The sequence below is a fragment of the Girardinichthys multiradiatus genome, chromosome 1 (assembly GCF_021462225.1).
Source record: "Girardinichthys multiradiatus isolate DD_20200921_A chromosome 1, DD_fGirMul_XY1, whole genome shotgun sequence".
Lineage (NCBI taxonomy): Eukaryota > Metazoa > Chordata > Actinopteri > Cyprinodontiformes > Goodeidae > Girardinichthys > Girardinichthys multiradiatus.
The window spans coordinates 13,871,756-13,886,071 of record NC_061794.1 but is presented as its reverse complement, the minus strand read 5'-3'; the positions used below and the strand labels follow the sequence as shown (position 1 = coordinate 13,886,071).

General features: G+C 38.9%; 1 long non-coding RNA gene across 1 annotated transcript; it reads left to right on the top strand.

The window, feature by feature from the left end:
• Positions 1-12,529: 12,529 nt before the first annotated feature.
• LOC124876417 lies at positions 12,530-13,349 on the top strand. Its single transcript, XR_007040302.1, has 2 exons — positions 12,530-13,182; positions 13,253-13,349. It is a non-coding gene; the product is annotated as an uncharacterized LOC124876417 (long non-coding RNA).
• Positions 13,350-14,316: the final 967 nt, after the last annotated feature.

The window sequence follows — 14,316 nt, the reverse complement described above, 5'->3', positions numbered from 1 at the left end:
GAACTTAGTTCTATTAATTTATTTACAAAATGAGTTCCATTATCTGACCTTATAATCTGTGGGATACCATATGTGGGGAAGAAATGTGTCACTAGGTTCATCTATTACAACTAGGCAATATTTCTTCCCCCGTGTTTGCAACAAATTATGCATGATCTGCAAACATTCTTTGCATAGTCAGAAAAATTTATAGTGTAGCATTAATGCTTTACCAGATGTGACATATTCCCCCCTTGACACGTGGGTCTTCCCAATGTGTCACTGTAGCCGCTGTGTTGTATAAATGTTTTGGGGGGATTGGTTTATCTTCTATCTGATAGATGTCATCTTTTTTCTGTGCTCCTCTCTTTAGCCAGGCCTTTATTTCTGTCTTGGGTGCTGACTGTTGGGCGTCTTTCAGCACGTCTGTGTCTATAAATAGCAGATCTGACATTTTTTCTTTAATAGGTTGAAATTAGTTAGTTCTGTCCCTGATGATGTTTTAAAACCTCTATTTTGCCAAATCTTAGCATGGTGATGTACTGATCTGAAAACGTATTGGCTGTCTGTGTATATAGTAAGTATTTGTCCCTCATGTAATTCACATGCTCTTACTACAGCATATAATTCTGCTGTTTGGGCTGAGCATGTATTGGGTAGAGATTTAGCTTCTATTATCCTATCGATGGTTGTTACTGCATAACCAACTCTATTCTTTCCATATTCATCTTTAGATGCTGAGCCATCTACAAACACAACACATGAATCTGGTAGAAGGGTTTGAGAAATTTCTTGTCTGGGTTTGGTGTCTTCTTCAACTTTTGCTTTATAAGAATGTGGTTTTCCATCTTCTGCAGTAGGTATTAGAGTACTTGGATTTAAAGGGCACATCTTTTTAGAGTTATGTTTGGCTGTGATAATAATAGCGATGTCAGTGTGATATGCCTTGCATGTAGCGTCAGGTGCTTCTCTTAATATTCCTGACTTCAACATATCTTGTATTACTGACTTAATACCTTCTTCAGCTTCTGGCTTGAAGGGGTATTGGCGGACTAATGGCCTTTTTTCAGATATTAGTTTAACCTTGTATGGTTGGAACCCCTTTATTATCAGTTGATGATTGGGACCACAGTTCAGGTGGGACAGCAGCTAGGACAGGATGCATGTTGCTCTCTTTGCTCTCAGCTAAACCCTGTATTTGTCCCTCTGCCTCATCTAAATGTATCCTTGGATGGACTTTGACTGTCCACGCCAGAATGAGCTTCCAGATTCCTGTATTAGGATCCACTTTTGACAGTGTCAGTGCTGTTCCTGCAGAGGTTTAAAGCCTCTGTTTTTCCAAATTCTTATTATTCTTTTTTATCATATTTTATAAAGTAAGTCCTTATTACATTTAAAAATGAGATCAATATTTTTGGTAGTTGCTATTATTATAAATAATGCTTGGTTTAGTTCTTATTAAAAATAAAAACTCACTACTGATGAACACAAAAAATGAAGGGCATATTATATCTTATAATCTTAGTTTATCTTACCCAGTTTTATAGATACAACATACAGTTTCAGTCAGCTTTGTATTTAGTTCAAGTAACTAAAGTTTATTTCAATTAACTCAAGTTTTCTCTATTTCAGTCCAGTCCAGTAATTCTGTTAAGGTTCATTTCATCTTATGTTAAGTTTGAGTCTAATTCAATCATTTTGAACCTGACTGGAAAAAGTCTAAACATCTGTTAAAATCTTTTTGTTTTACCATAGAGAACTGACCTAATATTATTATGGTATGTTGAGGACTCTAATTTTTACATAACATGAAATACATTTATTTCACAAAAACAGAAAGTCAAACACAGACATTTGGCCACATGAAAGTTTAAATAACTTGTTTGTAAAAGAATTGTGAAAAATTGAAGACGGGTCTATGAACTTTCTTATGGTTATCAGTATTTTCAATACAAGTAGAACCTTTGCCATCTTTAAATGATTTTTTGAAAAAGATTCTGGAAACCTTATTAAGATATAAATTTGGCAAAGATCATCAGAACATCAGACCTTTATTAGCGCTTTTAAGGTCCCTCAAAGATACATTACAATGAAATCAGTCATTCCCATTCACACACATTCACACACTACTTACTTATTTCTCTGTCAGAGTAATTTTTATTTGCAAAATTTGAGCATAATTTGACTTCTATTATTCTTAAAATGCACATTGTTTCCTCATAACCCCTTTTGTTTCCACTAGGTCTGTTTTGAACGCTTCAATTCTTTTTTTTTTTATTCACCAAGAATCAATACGGTGGTCTTAGTGGGTCCACCTTAAAGGTGTTATCTGTTGGGTGTCATGTTATCATTGTCAGGTCAGTGAGGTTCATAAGTCAGTCAGAACCTTGGTCATTTGTTCTGTGCTCATAATGTTTCATAGATCCAGCCTATGATTAGTCAGCAAAACTTCCACCTATAGAAGAAAAAATTATTGTTAATGAATGAGCTGCATTTCCTAGGAACATTGTCTTCCTCCTGGATGAGCATCACCTGTTGAAAAACTTTAATCATTGTTTGTTTCACATATTCAATCAGATCTTTATATTATACCAGTAGGTGAAGTTGTTAGTATCTCATGTAGACTGACATATACTGTTGCATTTGGAGAGGATCTCAGATTAAATAAACATAGTTAGAGCGTCAATCCAGGTTCATTTTGTGTCTGCAGACTTTAGCCAATTTTTCTTTTCTTTTTTTTTTTTTTATACATAAAGAGCAAGATTGAAAACATTTTCAAAAGACAGATTGTGGCAGAATGTAGACAAAACTGCTTATTGATTGACAAAATAACATTCAAGCACACAATCACCATATTAAAAGGCTCTTCTAGAGAATCACTAAACTTCTGAGGTCCGGTTTTGGCCCGCGGACCTTGAGTTTGACACATGCAGGGTAGAGTTACAATTTTATTTTTTTTCAGACCTTTCAGCAGAGACAGACTTCTGCTGTTTGCAGAAGTTTTATCTTTGTTTTCAGGCAGCTGCATCTCTTTGTCAAGGTCGTTTCACAGAGCTGAAATTTAACTTCTCTCAAAGAGGAAAAATCAAGAATGCACACAATCTGAGCCAAATATGGAATTATTTCCCTGTAAAATGAATCTTTTGCATTTTATCATGATATTGTTGGTAGTATAACACCATAGAATGATTTTTAAAGCACCTGTTTCTCACTAATGCTTGCCTACAAAATCTTTTACTCTCAGATTACTTCTTTAACAACTCTAGTCATTGTTCACTGGGTTGTCCAGTTGGACAGTTTCCATGTTGTCCACATTGTCACCTCCTCTTTTAACTTCTTTTACCACGTCCTCTAAAACCATCTCTTAGTCTTTATAATTTGGGGCTACCTTGGTATTCTAAACTGGGATGGGTGGCGGTCCGCCCCCCCTTTATTTGTTTTCAGTTAAGCTGAAAGTTTTTTCCTGTGCTTTTCTTAAGGCCTCAGTATTATGGCTATGTCAGTTAAAGGCTGCTCTTATTGTTGTTTTTTTAATTCATCTTTTTGTTTTAATCTGTTTATCAACTGTGAACACTCAGGGACTGAAAGGTCCCCTTTGAAATTATAATCTGGCAAGGTTTTTTATTGTCTCTTGAATCTTTTGAATGCATAATCTCCAGTTTAAGATCCCCGTGTAGTTTTAGGATTTCAGTGATAATTAAGTTACCTGAAAATCCGTATTTTTATGCCATCGTGTACATATTTCTGTTAAATCAGAGATTTTTCTCTGTTCTTTCCCCATTGTTCTTTGTTATTTTTCTCTTTTTAGTTTTCATTATTTCTAATTTTAGATCCCCTTGTAATTTTAAGACATCCTTTGTATCTAATTTGCCCAAAATCCCATGTTTCTTATTTTTTATCTATGACAGATCATACCTGCTCCTTTTACATAGTTCTCCATAAACTTTACCTCCCCTTCTAAGTCAATTAGTTTACTTTGTTTCTTCCCCATTATGTTTTATGTTAGTTTAATTGTAGTATAAATGTCCCAGATAAAAGGTCACCGGCATGAGACTTTAAGGAGAGGACATTAACACGCCCTTTTACTGCGACTAATTCGCAGCGGTGTTAATTTTCTGGAATGAAATCCGACCTGAATCTCCAAAGTCACCAGTACGTAGTTTTAATCTGGGCAAAAGAAAACACAGGACTAGCAGAATCCTGCTATGATTCTATTAAAATGCTTAGTCCTCCATACACACACAACACAGTCACACAGTTAGTTTCAGGTACCTTGTAATTTTTCTAAGTTAACTTGGTGTTATTTTATAAGCTCAATTTACTCCGTTCTTTTTACTTTTATAGCGCTTATTCTATTCCCTCGCAGGGGAATAACCCTTAGTCGTTTTATTTGGCCCCCTTCTTGGCGGGGCCCTACCTTAATTTGTCACTATTCCTTTCACGGTGGAATAAAACCATTCGAATGCAGCGTCCTTACCGGCGACACACTACCAACGACTGTTAAGTACTTTTCCTATGAACTGTATTTTAAAACTGTCTCACCTCGGAGTTGACTTCTTGGTGACTCTCTGGACCCTGTGAGAGTCACCCCGCGCCGAGGAAGGCGATAACCCACTGGCCAGGTGTGAATTCACACACACCGGGACTTTCAGCCACTCCGGCTAATGGAGGCTGTGCAGCGGTGCTTCACTCGACGTCAGGCTTCCCCCACGGATCCCAGAGTCACTGTTAAAGCAAAGAGAAATAAGGTTATTGAATTAATCCGGCTTCGAAGGACCAATAAATGTTGGGTATTATTTAGTCAACTCAGAGGTAAGAACGATACAGTCAGAGTTACTTGCAGCAAGGGTAGCCCACTTTGCAGTGAAACTACAAAGTTTTTGACACCCTATCTCTTTATTTATATGCACAGTTCAACAGACAGTTCAGACAGGGTGTGTGTGTGTGAGACAGAAAGGAGGCTGGTTCACACAGAGATAACAATGATCTCACACACACAGGGAGGAAGGCATAGTGCAGGTGCCTTGCAACACAAAGTTTTTACATGAGTGATAACAAGTTTTTGCACCCATCCAACAAGCAGGAACACAAAGAAATCCAGGGGAGTAACAGAGATCTAACAGGAAATTAATTCTAGATGGATAAGAACAGTAAAACACAAACAATTAGACTAATAAGAAAAACATATAACAACAACAAGCAAAAGGAAAATAGCTAAAGAAGGCAAAACCTAAAGAACAAAGTAAACAGTAAAAAATGGTCAAAATACCCACGAAAGAAAATCAAAACTCAAACATCTACAGATCATGACATATAAAGGTTTATGTTTGGCTATTCTGTATGTAAAAAAACATTTCCCTCAGGCAACTTCTTACAGTTTTATCACATTTATCGCTTTTACCCATTTTTCTTTCATTGCTGATATCAAGGCCTAATGTTTACATTTTTCTGTTCTGACACTTTTAGAAACAAAAAAAAACCCCATTAAAATTAAACAGCTATCATGAATCCTGTAATTGTTTCACAGGAAATCAAAGTTTAGTCCTGGCAACGTGTGGAAGGTCAGGGTAATTATTGTTCACACCCTTTGTTTTTTTAATGAGCTGTTAGTTAATGTTTACCGTCCTCAGTCATTTCTTCCATGTATGCTTTTAATTAGCACTTGTGTTATTTTTAGAACCTTAAAAGCTACATGTTGTGAGCATCAGACACACCATCTCTCACACACTCATATACAAATACAGAGAGCTCTACTCAGTGTAAAACTAGTTTCCATGGAAGCAGCACTCAGACAAAGAGCCTGTGGAAATCACAGGACCTCAGTAGTTTCCCTGCTGACATATAACATATAAATTTCACTGAATTAAGAAGCACTATCTTTTTAAGAAATGCAACTTAAGATATTTTTTTTCTTTTACAAACAGCACAAATTAAACTTTTCTTTTTTATTTCGAAAATATTTACAGAACAAAAAAAATCAAATAAAGTAAAATACAAACTGGACCTGTAGTCACCCAGTTTATACGTGCACGTTAACTCTTTATTGGCTTCTAGTACAGATCGGTGTAATTTAAAACTTTTCATAAATTGAAGTGGATTGTCTAAGAGGGGAAGGATGAGGCTTCTGGGTCTCCAACTCCCCTTGTGGTGGCTGAAGGACATAAACACGTCACACAAGCAACAACAAAGAACATCACATTTTGTCATAAGCAATGGTGCTAAATAATTATTTTTCTCTAACAGTTATGATATAGTGGAAGACATAGAGTAAGGGTTAGGTTAGGCCAAACATTATTACTAACCCTGGCAGGTTTAGGTTTAAAGTGATCTTTTAATCTCACCAGCTGTCTGCTGACAGATGTCATGAACGGATTGATTTCTGCAATGCCAACATGTTTTTCTATTGATCACTGACAGGGGTATAAATAACTGCGTATAAACATAAAGAGTATAAATAAGATGTAAATAAAAACAGGTAGTTTTTTTCAAACTTGATTTACTTTTTAGATTGTTTTATCAGCTTTTGAAAGATCCTTGCGTCATTTCAGAAACCAACTTCTTGGTTGAATGAAAATAATCTAAAACAAAATATCTTTAGTGAAAAAAATCTAAATTGGAAACTGTATTAAGAAACAGAAGAATCTTAATCTCACTTTGTTGTTCCTGTTTAGTATTACCACTGCAGCACTGCTAACTGCTACAGGAAGCTAGCAAATTAGCAGGTTAAAACTCAAATGAGGTGCTACTTCAATAGTTTTGGGATTTGTTATTATCTTTTGTTTTTTTTTTGGTTTTTTTCAACTTGCCACCTAGTTTGGTAGATGATTATTGTTGCATGAAGTTAAAAGGAGTATTGCTAGCATATATTGCTTTATTGTTGCATCATCCTAAATTTCAGTCATATGTCAAACAAAAACATGCAAAGAAGCTGTTTACATAGTGGAATTTCAAGATATGTGTTGGTTATGGAGGCATACCTGTAAAAACTGGTTGCATATGCTCCATGATCTGCACCAAAAAACAGAATCTGCACCAAAAGCAGGGAACAGGCGGTGGGCCAAACACTGATTAAACAGCATGATGAAAAGTAGTGGTGCCTGAAACATCTCTAATTTGGTGAAGGAGATAACGTTAGATTAGAGCCCTGAGGCTCAGCTTTTTGTTTCTTACTTTGTACTTTTTTTACTTTCCAAAAAGCAATTCAGCTCAGTGCAAATCATTGCAATTTAAAGGGAAGATAAATCACATCTGACAGTGTTTGTAAACTCAACCTTGACTCCTTTCTCCAAGCTGCGAGCAGAGAAATTGGGAGCTGAAGAGCGAGGGTGAAATAAGGGTAGCTTCCAATGATAAAATTGTAAATGTAAAACATAAAGGCATTTGAAGTTTGTTTGACTACATGTAGAATCTAAAGCTTAAGAAGTATCCTACTGCCTCTAACCAAGAATACAGAATGTCACCACATTTTTGATCTCATGCATAGTGTGAGGAGTTTTTTTCTGGTCCAATTTGTTTTGTCCAACTTTATTTAGTTCTGGTTTCTGCTTGGCTGTTTCTGTATACAGGGGTTGGAGCATGAAACTGAAACACTTGTCATATTAGAGTGGGAGGTTTCATGGCTGAATTGGACCAGCCTGGTAGCCAGTCTTCATTGATTGCACATTGCTCCGGTAAGAGCAGAGTGTGAAGGTTCAATTAGCAGGGTAAGAGCACAGTTTTGCTCAAAATATTGAAATTCACACAACATTATGGGTGACATACCAGAGTTCAAAAGAGATCAAATTGTTGGTGCACGTCTTGCTGGCGCATCTGTGACCAAGACAGCAAGTCTTTGTGATGTATCAAGAGCCACAGTATCCAGGGTAATGTCAGCATACCACCAAGAAGGACGAACCACATCCAACAGGATTAACTGTGGACGCAAGAGGAAGTTGTCTGAAAGGGATATTCGGGTGCTAACCTGGATTGTATCCAAAAAACATAAAACCACGGCTGCCCAAATCACGGCAGAATTAAATGTGCACCTCAACTCTCCTGTTTCCACCAGAACTGTCCGTCGGGAGCTCCACAGGGTCAATATACACGGCCGGGCTGCTATAGCCAAACCTTTGGTCACTCATGCCAATGCCAAACGTCAGTTTCAATGGTGCAAGGACTGCAAATCTTGGGCTGTGGACAATGTGAAACATGTATTGTTCTCTGATGAGTCCACCTTTACTGTTTTCCCCACATCCGGGAGAGTTACGATGTGGAGAAGCCCCAAAGAAGTGTACCACCCAGACTGTTGCATGCCCAGAGTGAAGCATGGGGGTGGATCAGTGATGGTTTGGAATGCCATATCATGGCATTCCCTTGGTCCAATACTTGTGCTAGATGGGCGTGTCACTGCCAAGGACTACCGAACCATTCTTGAGGACCATGTGCATCCAATGGTTCAAACATTGTATCCTGAAGGTGGTGCCGTGTATCAGGATGACAATGCACCAATACACACAGCAAGACTGGTGAAAGATTGGTTTGATGAACATGAAAGTGAAGTTGAACATCTCCCATGGCCTGCACTGTCACCAGATCTAAATATTATTGAGCCACTTGGGGGTGTTTTGGAGGAGCGAGTCAGGAAATGTTTTCCTCCACCAGTATCACGTAGTGACCTGGTCACTATCCTGCAAGAAGAATGGCTTAAAATCCCTCTGACCACTGTGCAGGACTTGTATATGTCATTCCCAAGACGAATTGATGCTGTATTGGCTGCAAAAGGAGGCCCTACACCATACTAATAAATTATTGTGGTCTAAAACCAGGTGTTTCGGTTTCATTGTCCAACCCCTGTATTTCAGCCTTCAACTTCCTCTCACTCCAGTCTCCCCAAAAAACATGCATGTTAACATTAGTACAGTATCTCACAAAAGTGAGTACACCCCTCACATTTGTTGTAAATATTTTATATCTTTTCTTGGGGCAACATATGACACTTTGATACAATGTTAAGTATTCAGTGTAAAGCTTGTATGACAGTGTTAATTTGCTGTCCCCTCAAAATAGCTCAACACACAGCCATTAATGTCTAAACTGCTGGCAACCAAGGTGAGGACACACCTAAATAAAAAAGTGTCAATATTTTGTGTGGCTACCTTTATTTTCCAGCACTTAACTCTCTTGGGCATGGAGTTCACTATAAAATTCACTCTAATATAATCAGAATCAGAATCAGAATCAGAAAAGCTTTATTGCCAAGTACGTTTTTGGACATACAAGGAATTTGTTTTGGCGTAGTCGGTGCCACACAATACAAATTAAACAGTATACACATATCTACAATATAATATAAATATAATATAATATAATATAAATAGGGTAGCACGGTGGCACAGTTGGTAGCACTGTTGCCTTGCAGCAAGAAGGTCCTGGGTTCGATTCCTGGCCTGGGGTCTTTCTGCATGGAGTTTGCATGTTCTCCCCGTGCATGCGTGGGTTCTCACCGGGTACTCCGGCTTCCTCCCACAGTCCAAAGACATGCTTGTTAGGTTAATTGGTAACTCTAAATTGCCCTTAGGTGTATGAATGAGTGTGTGCATGGTTGTTTGTGTGTTGCCCTGCGATGGACTGGCGACCTGTCCAGGGTGTACCCTGCCTCTCGCCCATAGACTGCTGGAGATAGGCACCAGCTCCCCTGTGACCCACTATGGAATAAGCGGTAGAAAATGACTGACTGACTGACTATAATATAAATATATGTGCACAGTTTTAAGTGAGTGAGAGCAATAAGCTTCGGGGTCTCCAAGGCCAGAACAACGAACAAAATACCCCCTTCTTACTCGAAACATAAATTTTCTTAGCCAATATAATAAAATTACAATGACTAAGCTTCCTGGCTGGGCACAAAACAATAGAAAACTAGATAAAATAAAATGGCAGCTACCCATCAACACAAAACAACTTAAGTAAAACAGATCACCAAAGCCTAAGTCAAGCCATAGAATTATTCTCTGCAGCACAGACGTCCAGGAAGAAGGGGCTTGGCACTGGGTGACTGTAACTCTTATGTAGTTGAACATTAGCAGGAGAAAGCAACGAAGCAGTTGATTTCTGAACGTCATCTCTGGGCCATCCTCTGCTAAAGGCCCTGCTGCTCAGCCTACAGGTCCTTCTCAAAATATTAGCATATTGTGATAAAGTTCATTATTTTCCATAATGTCATGATGAAAATTTAACATTCATATATTTTAGATTCATTGCACACTAACTGAAATATTTCAGGTCTTTTATTGTCTTAATACGGATGATTTTGGCATACAGCTCATGAAAACCCAAAATTCCTATCTCACAAAATTAGCATATTTCATCCGACCAATAAAAGAAAAGTGTTTTTAATACAAAAAACGTCAACCTTCAAATAATCATGTACAGTAATGCACTCAATACTTGGTCGGGAATCCTTTGGCAGAAATGACTGCTTCAATGCGGCGTGGCATGGAGGCAATCAGCCTGTGGCACTGCTGAGGTCTTATGGAGGCCCAGGATGCTTCGATAGCGGCCTTTAGCTCATCTAGAGTGTTGGGTCTTGAGTCTCTCAACGTTCTCTTCACAATATCCCACAGATTCTCTATGGGGTTCAGGTCAGGAGAGTTGGCAGGCCAATTGAGCACAGTGATACCATGGTCAGTAAACCATTTACCAGTGGTTTTGGCACTGGGAGCAGGTGCCAGGTCATGCTGAAAAATGAAATCTTCATCTCCATAAAGCTTTTCAGCAGATGGAAGCATGAAGTGCTCCAAAATCTCCTGATAGCTAGCTGCATTGACCCTGCCCTTGATAAAACACAGTGGACCAACACCAGCAGCTGACACGGCACCCCAGACCATCACTGACTGTGGGTACTTGACACTGGACTTCTGGCATTTTGGCATTTCCTTCTCCCCAGTCTTCCTCCAGACTCTGGCACCTTGATTTCCGAATGACATGCAGAATTTGCTTTCATCCGAAAAAAGTACTTTGGACCACTGAGCAACAGTCCAGTGCTGCTTCCCTGTAGCCCAGGTATGGGGAATGCGGCACCTGTAGCCCATTTCCTGCACACACCTGTGCACGGTGGCTCTGGATGTTTCTACTCCAGACTCAGTCCACTGCTTCCGCAGGTCCCCCAAGGTCTGGAATCGGCCCTTCTCCACAATCTTCCTCAGGGTCCGGTCACCTCTTCTCGTTGTGCAGCGTTTTCTGCCACACGTTTTCCTTCCCACAGACTTCCCACTGAGGTGCCTTGATACAGCACTCTGGGAACAGCCTATTCATTCAGAAATTTCTTTCTGTGTCTTACCCTCTTGCTTGAGGGTGTCAATAGTGGCCTTCTGGACAGCAGTCAGGTCGGCAGTCTTACCCATGATTGGGGTTTTGAGTGATGAACCAGGCTGGGAGTTTTAAAGGCCTCAGGAATCTTTTGCAGGTGTTTAGAGTTAACTTGTTGATTCAGATGATTAGGTTCATAGCTCGTTTAGAGACCCTTTTAATGATATGCTAATTTTGTGAGATAGGAATTTTGGGTTTTCATGAGCTGTATGCCAAAATCATCCGTATTAAGACAATAAAAGACCTGAAATATTTCAGTTAGAGTGCAATGAATCTAAAATATATGAATGTTAAATTTTCATCATGACATTATGGAAAATAATTAACTTTATCACAATATGCTAATATTTTGAGAAGGACCTGTAAGTCTTCAAGCACACCACATCCCACGTTTTCTCATTATACTGTCTCTGCAGCTGTCTGCCATTCAGACTCTCCTCCACAACACGGCTTCCATAATTCACTTTACATCATCTTCATGAAAAGTGGGAAAAAACTCAATCAGAGCGCATGGAGCCAAAAATAATTTTTCTAACTAATTTGAACTTGCCTGCTGATGGTGGTCAGAGGGCTTGTTGGCTGATTGTATGGCAGTCTAACTTCTTTCAGTCTGCCCCAGGGCAGCTGTGGCTACAATGTAGCTCCCCACTGTCAAATGGGTGGATGTCTGATTGTAGTGTAAAGCGCTTTGGAGTCTCTGGGGACTTGATAAGGCACTATACATGTGCATGCCATTAAGCATTTATCATTTTAATTGATAAATATGAATGTTTTTTCATGTGTTTCATTATGCTTTTATTCAGCTTCACATACTGCAGATGTACAATTTTAGCACTATTGATTCAATAGGAAATAAAGGCATTACTCTGACCACAAGGAGAGACCAATTTCATATGATTTCAACAGTCGATTTACTGTTAAATTTTCATCCTACTCCCATTTAAAATTAACTCTATCAAAGGCATTTGCTTAAGTTTTTTTAAATTATACATGATAAGGATCCCATTGTTAGTAGTTTGGTATCCTCATCAGCGCTATGTTAGATAGGCAAAGTGTTCGGGTATTTCATCCACATACAGCTGAGCCAGGTTCTATTGTATGTTTCACCAACCCAACCCAGACATGTTCTGAACCTTCCAAAGATGTTTGAATCTCTGGACAAACTGGTACACAACTTAGTGAGCCATATTAAAAAGGATAAAAATTGTGTTTGTTTTTTATTTTCTTGAATGAAATAATTTGTAAAATCATTATTAGAATTTCAAATTTTTCAAATAGTAAGTATCTATTACATGTCTTCCTTTGAGTTGATTGTTTTCTCATAAAGTTTACTGATTGTTTACCCAGAAACAAGTGCTAGTGTTGGGGCTTGGGAGTGTCATGTTGTGCTCGTCCACCAGAGGTCGTCCTCGAGCCGAAGCTTGCTCCTACTACAGGTGTTCCTGGTCTTAGGCTAATTGTGGGTGCTTTGGAGGAGTACTTAGGAGCCAGCCGCCAGTCCCTTGACGCCTGAGTGTTTTGCCCATGTGGTAATCTCCAGCCCGAGTAACTACCAGTCATTCTCTGTGTCTAGTTAGTAACCAGTGCCTTGTTTTTCCTGCTTCATTCCAGTACCTGTGAGGTGTGGGCAGATTGGTGCTACCTGGACCTTGATCAAACCTGGACTACCTGCTGAAAGTCTGTGATTTTGGATTTCCTGCAATTTTGGCTGTTGACTTGGCTCCTAAACCTCCAAGGATTCTGTCCCTGGGAGAACTCGCACCTGGTTTGGATATTGTACTGCTGAATTACCTCCTGGACTACCGGACTCCCAACCTCATCAGAAGCCCTCCTGGCTCAGTAACAACCTGAGACCAAGTACGCCCAATTTGGCTTTTTTTTTTTTTTTTGAAAGAACCTTCCAAAGTAACCCTGCTTCTCTCTCCAGAGAGTCCTAGAAGCCTGTGTTCCTACCTGTGGTTGCCTTACCAAGGAACCCATTAACTTAAATCTGAGCTGTACAAATAAACCTTTTCTCAACTTTATTTTTCTCCTGAGTGTGGTTTGCGTGTGGGTCAGATAAATCCCAAAAGATATGACGGCTAGCAACATTACAGCTTCATTTGTTTACTTAAAATGTTGATTTTGATAGTTTCTCCATTTAAAAACCTTCTGTTTTGTGTTAAAGTTGATTGCAGAATAAATAAATAAATAACCTAGTTTCAGCATATGCATGAGTTTATTTCCACTCACTCTGACCTACATAGTCTGAATGCCTTAAGGTGGCAATCACACTGCTTGCCCAGATGAGATGATCCTTTTCATTAAAGTTGTGAAAGGTGTAATGATTTCCTGATCTTGGCAACACTCTTGCGCCTTGTGATTTAGAGCTTCCTTGAATCAGGCCAGTTGCTATGATACCATCTTTTCTGCCTTTCCCTCCAATTACTCATTTCTTCATGAAATACATCAGGGTTGGAGCATTTCAAAAAGAGTAAGGAACTCTTATCTTTTAGGGAGGTTAATATTTATGATTCTATTAGCTATTTGAATTCTGCTAAAACTGAAAATGAATTGGGATCACTGAAAAAGAAATGTATAACCTAATCTTAGGATACAGCATGAATCTGTCACTCAAATCTAAAAATTGCTGGCAGAAAACCAATTAATTCTGTTATGGTTCTGGACCAACCCAACCTGGGTTAACATAACAGGGTTGTATTTGACCCATCATACTGGATTATGTTTTCAACACCCCAAGAAATTGGTTAAAGTGACTAATGTGTAACATTAAGGCTACCAAAGAGTGGGTTGAAAAGAATAACCCAGAACCTGGATTAGTAAACAGTTAGCAATTAGATTAAAATGGAGGTCAAATCATTTTCTATACCTGCTTAACCCTTTCTGGCTCAGGGGTGATGTTGATCTGCAGAGGTCAAAGTAATGCCCTCACCTGGGTCGAAACACAATAGGTTCTTGGTACAAGGCACCACTCCCATTGAGCTGGCTAAA